Raw genomic sequence first — 8,373 nt, forward strand, 5'->3', positions numbered from 1 at the left:
AGCCCCGCGCAGCCCGGCCCGGCCCTGCCGGGGGATAACGGTTCGGCGTTGGGGAGGATCAGGCCACTGTCACGTCCTTCAACAGACTTACTGAAAAGAAGAAGGAGGAAAAGCGGGGGGGAAGGGGGGAAAAAAAGCTGATTTTAATCATTGTCATTTGGTCTGATGTAATATTTCCCCAGGCGTTTTCAACTAGGCATAAATTTTCAGCTCCCAAATAAGTAACACAGGGCACGTTTCTCACATCTCTTGACTCCTCTGTTACAATTAGGGTAGCACCCACTCTGCACTTGTTGATAAACTAGATCAAGTTCAAAAATAAATAATAAAAAAAATAGCCCCGACCCCCCCCCGCCCCCCCCGCGCCCGTCCGCTGCTCAGAGAGGTATTCATCTTCAGCAAAAAATAAACCTTAGATAATCGTGTAACGTACAGTAAAGCAGCAGGGACCAAACGCACACCCGAGTCAACCCGGGGCTGACTTTTCCAGGGGTACAACTCGGCCGTTATCCCATCTCACCGCCCTCCCGGCACCCCCAGGAGCCTTCCTCAGCGGCTCTCCTCTTCCTCCCGCACCACGCAGCTCTCCCTGACTGCGGGGGCGGAAAGCCGGGATGCCAAAAATGCCTTTCCCACCCGGGCGGGAGGCTCCGTGCTGAGTTCGGGGGTGCCGGATCCTGCCGCTGGGGGGGTGGGGAGGGACACCAACACCCCACACCCCCCCCGTCTGTCCCTCGGGGCTCCCCGTCCCCTCTGAGGCAGTTTGCACGTGTACGTTTCCAGCTCGCAGCACCTGCACGGTCTCCGAAAAAAAAAAAAAAAAAAAATTTAAAAAAAAGGAAAGAATTTCATCATTTAAGAGCCTCTGGCTGGTTTCGCTCTGCTCTGGATCTCATCCACAATCACAAAGGAGTTAAAAAAGAAATAAAATAAAATAAAATTAAAAAATAAAAAAACCCAACAAAAATAAGAAGAAAGGCTGATTCGACCAAACGGGGACGCGTGTCTCTCCTCCCCGCGCAGCGCTGATGCGGAGCCGCCGCCGCCGGGCATCCCGAATTAATTGAACAATTATTGCCGAGCACCCGCGCCGAGGCCACTGCCCAAGTGCCGGGTCCCCGGCCCGTGGCCACCCCGCTCCCCCCAGCAGACCAGAAGGCTCCCGAGCTCCAGCACTGCTCCTTCCCACTGCCCTGTCGCAGTTCCCAACTCCCGAAAGCAAATTTTCTCATTAAAGTTACATCCCTGCAGTTAGTTCAATTACTTGATATATGCAGAAGATGTTGTAAATTTAAAGATTTAAATAGCTTACAAAGATGCCGGAGGCTCCATCAGTTAATTTCCTTAATTTATGGATTTTTAGCTGAGCTTCTGAAATGAAAAGGAGAATGAGAACTAGGTCAGCAGAGAGATTTGCATCCAGAACAGACTAAAATTTGTTTTCCTTGACCATCCCACCGGCCCAGGTGCGAGCCCTCGCAGGGGTCACCCTCCTACTCCCACCTCCGGGCTGGGGCTCGCTATGAGAGCGCGGCGCTAAAGGGTGGATTTTATTCGAAAATAACCTCGAACACCAGCGCGTCCCCAGACAGCGGCTTCGCCTCATCACCGGACAAGGCTGTCGCCCAAGTCGTCTCATTTCCCCAGCGCTCTGCTCAACAAGTGCATGCGGGAAGGACGAGCTCCACCGAGACTCGGTGACCTGTCACACAACCCGAGTTTCACTCAGCTTTTCTGTAGGGGTGCAGGCGGACGATTTGGGATGACTCGGCATCCTAATTTTTACTTCCTCTGAATTGCTAACTGCTAAATGAAAAATAGATAGGAGAATCTCCAACAGCAATCAGAGTATTGTCAAATAAAGGATGCTTCTACATTGAGGCACAGTAAAGAGGAAAGAGACGATGTAAAAATATTGCACTGCACAAAAAGCAGAAATCGTTTCCCGACTCATCCCAACACATCTGCGACAGGTACCATTTAATTGTGCTGCACGGAAATGGGATGCATGGCTAATAAAGATTTGTTTTGTTTGTTTGTAGATCAAAGCAAAGACACTTGGGATGAAAAAGGCATGCGCGTGGTACGTAACTTGTGCGGGATTGTTTTTACTGTGTCTAAGAAAAGGACAATGTACTCGAGAGCTTTGAGTTTTTTCTCGCCTGTATTAATATTGAGGGTAATAAAGATACGTGTTCCAGCGCTATATGCACTCACTCCTTTCTTCTCACTCAAGTGTGTGAATGCCTTTCTGTTGTTGTGTTTCGATATGTATGAATATATACATATGAATTAATACTTAAAAGATTGATACAAGCTAAACAGTTTTAGGAAGCAACATTGCAATACGATTAGTATTGGCGTTCATGATTTAACATTTCTTTTCCCACTAGATGAAGTTTCTAAGATTTGCAAGGTACGTGTCAAGGACGGGTATATAAATGGATTTTTATTTATTCACAACTCCAAGACTAATTGCTTCTCTTTGCCTGAAGGCCAAGAGATTGGTTTTAATATGACACTTCAAAAGTATTCATAGAACTACAGAGATACTAAGTGTCATTGTTTAAGAGAGAAATCTCGCTATGCTACTTGTGACCCTGAAAATAAAATCTTCCACTGTATTTTGAATCCTAATGTTGTTTTTCAGAGTTCCACTTCAAGCTCAACTATTAAGAAGTGTACAAAGGAAAATATTAAATAGTATGTAGTGAACAAAAAAGAAGAAATACTGTTAGAACTGAACATAACTTATTTTCTCAACAACTCTATTATCCTCCCTATAAAGCAATACAAAATTTATACCAGAAGATTCCTGAGCTCAGTTGCATCATATTATAATTACAACTGGTAAGTTATAACTTATCATAGGTGTTTTAAAAGTTCTTGGCCAAATGCCCAGCATGTGTTTATTAGGATACTAAATAATTCAAAATAAATACTTTGGATTTTTTTTCTTACCATCAGTTCTTCGTATTCTGTGCAGGTGCTTAAAAATGGAATTGGGACAGAACCTTTCTGTAACCTGTTTTTTTATCTATTTATTCCATTGTTCGCTTCCATTTTTTTCAATAAACAGGTAAAAAATTTAGTGTCACTCTTAAGACAATGTCTTAAAGAGAAGCTCATAAAGAACCCCAGCTCACGTTTCTCCTTTTTTTTTTTTTTTCCCAAAAATAACAAATTGTGTGTATTTTACAGGACAGAAAATGACTAGATTGTGAAAAGATGCAGATTTGAAGGAATATAAATTTCCTATCAAAAAGATGTTCCAAATATATTTTGAAATGATCAGAACTGAAATCTATTGACTGTGTGAAAGAAAGCATCATGAATTGAAAAATAATGTCGACCTCTTCTGCGCCATGCTATATAAATTAGAGTAACAACAACTTCCAGTCGCTCTCTAGTGTTGCTCTCAAAGGCCCGTACGAATTTATGCTAGCGGCCCTCCTCCTGTCTCAGTCCTTACTCTTTTCCTTATATTAGGTGTCTTATCTTGAGGTTTGAGCCTGATTTTGGGATTTCTTATGTCATGTATCTTAACCTGCTGCTTGATCCAGGCTTCCTGGCGACGATACCGATATTCCCACTGACTACAAAAAGCGCAGGAAGCAATCCACGGACTGCCTGGCCCTCCTCTCTAAAACACACCACGCTCTACTGGGCATTTTAAGCTAAAGCAGTCAATAAGAGAGAAAACGGATCTTTCCATTAAATGTTTAAAGCAGATAAATGAGAATTAGGGGTTTGTTCCTTTACAACAAAGGATTCGATGTCTACATGTAGATTAATACTCTTCCCAGTCACAGTTAAGACGCCACTGGAGTCTAGGTGGACCTTTATCTGGGGAGAGATTCGCCCAAGATATCGGTGTTTCAAAAGTAGCTGTTGGACCCTGGTGCACCTTCAGTCAGCAAAGCCTACGTGACTTTCTTGCCTTCAGCGAGCTTTCATGGATGTGAGTGCGTTCAGCGCTGCCTCCTAGCCCGCAGAGGCACCGGGGAGACGCACATCTGAATGCAGAGAGCAGGCAGCCGCGGCTCCTGCGACTAGCACCATTGCTTCCGTCACTGAGAATGAGATTGAAGTAGAAGGTGTGGAAGGCTGATGTTACAAATGCGTTGAGCTGCTGGAAAGGTTTGCTCTTGTGAAAAACCTGAAAGCAGGTTTTTAAGCACCTTGAAATCCCGAGACTCGCTACAGTCAGTTGGCATATACGAAATAATAAAAAGGAAGAATTAAGGACGTCTCCCAGTTGAAGCAAGTTTTCAGGCCAGTTGCGGTGCCAATCATTCTGGAACAGGAACTTGACCCAGGGTTTGCTAATTAAGTCAAATAATTGTTTGGCATTTGTAGGCAGATAAGGGGGTTTCCTGGAAGCAGTAAGCGTGACCATGCAAAGAACAAAATCTGATCATTAGGAAATCACCAAGTCATGTCACTCTTTTCCCTTGAATGCTCTTCTATTCTTTCCAAGAAACAGCTTGCTGCTGAGTGAGTTTACAAACCATTACTTTATTGACTAAATACAGATGGACTGTTTTTAAACTATCCATTATCCAGTGCCTAACTCATGACAACAGCGTGATACAAAGAAATAATCTACGCCAGAATGCCAAGATGAAATAGCTTGTCAGGAAATACAGTATAGGAAAGGTTTGCCTGTCTCTTCTGCTTCCAACTGTTATAAGCCAAAAATAGTTTCCAAAATGAAATTTACTTAATCAAGATGTCCCATGTTAGCATTTAGCATGGGGTTTTGCAGCTTTATGCATTGCCATTTTGCTGTGTGCACTCACTCCTCTTCTTAAGTGGTTACAATACTGAGGAATATTTTTAACCTGTTTAAGTAACGTGCATGGCATTATTTTTTATCTACTTACTAAATAACATTTACCCATATTATATATGTCACAGAAAGGAAAAAAACATTTTTATGGCTAAGTGTAATCCATTCGTTGGTTTATTAGAGACACAAAGTACTCTGAAGAATGTCACAAATCCACATGGTGTCCCTGAGAGCTTGATTTTTGCATATGGATCGCTGACTTAGCTGAACGATGTGTAAAATCCTCTGTAGCCAGGCAGCTCCCAACTGAATACACTTCTAAGGGAGGTTATATGCATTTCTTCTGCCAGCAAAGGTCTGGAATATGTTAAACTGCAAAAATATTGCTTAACAGAATACAGAGAATGAAGAAAAGAGCCGTAATGGCCCTTTTGTATCAAATCATTTACTGGTTTAAGGATCTTTGGGCACAGGCACATCTAGAATCATAGGTGAATTGCTTCTTATTTACGTAGCAGCGTTTCAGCGTGCTTGTTCTTTGGCAAATAACAGACTGAAGGGTCTGGATCATGCATGGCTGGGACTGAATCTGAGAGAGCAGCAGCTCAATAAAGCATCATGACAATGACATGAAAATGGAAGAAAAAGAAAACAGAGCAAATTCTTCCAGATATGGAGGCCCTCCGTGATTCCAGAAAGGGACAGGGTAGTCAAAGAAAGACCAAGGAAAGTCTAATGTCAGTGGCAGGGAAGGGAATATTCTCAACCGCTCCAGTTTCAGATCTGCTCTAAATGAAAGGTGGTACAAGCTGTTGTGAACCCCAGAGAACAGGCGGAGTAGACAGATAAATTCTCCTGGGAGGCAAGGGAATGACTTCTTGGCTGCTAAAACAGAACCTGAATTTAACAGCATGTAAAGATGGAATTAAGCACACTTCAATGTTGCTAAATATCTAAATAATAGACAAAACCCTCATGACTGGAAGGTGGAAACTAAAAAATTAATTTGGGGTTGTGATGTTCGTCTGTTGGATGAAACGAATAGTGAATTGGAGTTTGGGGGACTGACTAACTTGCAGATTGAGACACACCACAGAAAAAAACTCATTACTGCTAACAGTATGAAACAGGAGCGGTAGCAGTGTTGTGGTCTAGGATTTCTGCATCCTACCCCCTCCCCCCTCAATGGCCATTCCTGCCCACCTGTGACGCAGGCGGGCTCAGCTGGAGCGTTTCCACCACACGCCGTGGTGGGAACGTGCTCCTACCAAATGGGTGATGCACCGCAGTGCTGCTCTTCCTGGCCTGCCGGAGCCCAAGAGCTGAGCTGCAGCCTCCGTGCCATTGTTTCAGCACAAAGAGGAGGAGAGCTCTGAACCTGGCCAGCTGAGCGAGAGCCTGTCCAAATCCCGCTACGCCAGAGACCCTTGGAAAGGAGGCAGTATGTCAGACATATGGTTGAAACATGCTGTGCTCCAGCCATCCTCGGCTAGCGTATGGTCTCCCGAGTACCACTGCCAGCTGGGCTCTAATTTACACTGGGCCTGAGAATCAGGGACCCTAGCGGTCTCCCTGATGGCCTCTTCTCCTTTGCTTCACTAATTTCAGATATGCAGATATTCGGAGCTTTTCATTTCCCCTGCCTGGCATCCTTTCAGGCAGACATGGGGGGATACACTTCTTTACTGAAACCATGTGTTTGGTTGAAAATGCAGAGACCAATATTCTGCGAGAGTAAAATTTCGGAATCCTGACTGTAAAATCTGTAATATCCATGGTATCACCTCAGATGTCATGCAAGTATGTGAAGTTAATAAAACAAGCATCCCCAAATGTCTGATATAGAAACAGCATTGCCAAGTAGCAGAAATTAGACTTACCTGTTCTAACCTGTGTTTTTGAGGATGCATGTGCTGCGGCATCATTCTTCATGGATTTGCGCTCTTGACTTCCTAAGCATTGGATGATTCCACATTTCTGTCATGGATTTCTCCTCAGAAGGAGAAGAAGGGGATGCCTTTTTTCTTGTTGGATTAAACTCCTTAAATAAGAGGCATATTTCTCATCATGAAGTACATATTGAGGGGTGCACAGAGGAGAGAATAACCAAAGTCATTGTTAAACCCTTGTTTAACCTTTAGTTCAAGTTTTTTTATTACAATGCCAGAGGTTTTGCCGCCTTGTAGTCAGCCTTCAGTTCAAGAGGTTATTAAAGGAACTCAAATTTGTATTTTCATCTCCAGCTTTTAGTTCACAATTAGCCTTTTAGATGTAGAGCTTGTAGAAGGAATCTGTAAACAGATTAATTGAATACAATTTGAAATAAAAATCATTTGATGCTACTGGACCCAGCATAGTTCCCTTCTTAAAATGGTTTGTAGCAGCAATTATGTGGTTATGTTTTTGTTCAAAAAATGAACATTATACTCATTCTGCTTTATGGTTTTTTGAACATTATACTCATTCTGCTTTATGGAAAGGACCGTTGCACATGTTTAATATCTTTGTGAATGCTATTCAGTTAGGTTTTCCATTATCAAGACATCCTCTTGGAAAAAAGGTGCAGGTAAATTTTCAGATGTGATATTCTTTGGTGAATAGAAGTATTTGAAAAGTCCTAGCATCAAACAGTTTCACATTAATCCCTTGTTTCTGAATCCACTGAGGTATCTGCTTGCTCCAAAGTGGCCCTCCTTGTAGAACCTCATCTTGGAGTTCATCTTCCAGACCACCTCCTGTTCCTCACAAGATCTTGAGTTATGACCTAACCAAGGGACCTGCTGGCTAGCAACTGTATTTCCTCTGAGGAACTGGTGATTTAATAGTAGAAGGGTAAATTAAATGAACAGGTGGAAATGATCTTCAGTCAACAGGGCCACAAAGGTGTCCAAGGCCACGTAATCCCATCTACATCACCACGATCCTCCAGTCCTTTCTTTTCGCTGCTTTTCTGTTCAATTGTTGCGTCTCATTTCAGATGATACTGGGAATTTTTGGAGCAGCAAGGCTTTTCCATGGCCCACCACACTGGGAACCCATTTCTCACCTGGGCACCAGCATTCACCATGTGGTTGCTTACAAGAGTCATGTCATCAGCTGCGGCGAGATGATTAAATGATACGGGATGTAAGAATTACACTTGGGTCTGTGCAAGGATCCCATATTGCTTCTGCATTCGCTGCTTTTCGGAATTGCACTCTTCAGTGACAGGCCTGAAATTCAAATGCAGACTTTTCCCCCAGGTGGGCCAGATATTTACTTGCTTTTCACATATTCCCAGAATGGGGGGGGGGGGGGAATGGTGGGCCAGATATTTTGCCTGTGAAAAGGACTGTTCTTCCAAGAGGATTAAAGGTTCTTCTTTCAGGCACCTGGGGAATGATAAAGCAAGGTGGGCGATGGCTGCGGTGGCTTCCCCGCTCTCCTTCCCTCTCCCCTCTTCTCTCTCCCTCTGGTGGAACCGGTCGGCCATTGGTCTGGCTTAGGGGAAGGAGAAGGCCGAGAGGCCGCTCTTGGAGGCCATCTCGGCCACGGTGTTCCTCCTTTGTCCCCTCTTTGGCCCACTACACGTAATTTGCCCA

Source organism: Charadrius vociferus, unplaced genomic scaffold, assembly GCF_000708025.1.
Source record: "Charadrius vociferus isolate BGI_N301 unplaced genomic scaffold, ASM70802v2 scaffold553, whole genome shotgun sequence".
Taxonomy (NCBI): Eukaryota; Metazoa; Chordata; class Aves; order Charadriiformes; family Charadriidae; genus Charadrius; species Charadrius vociferus.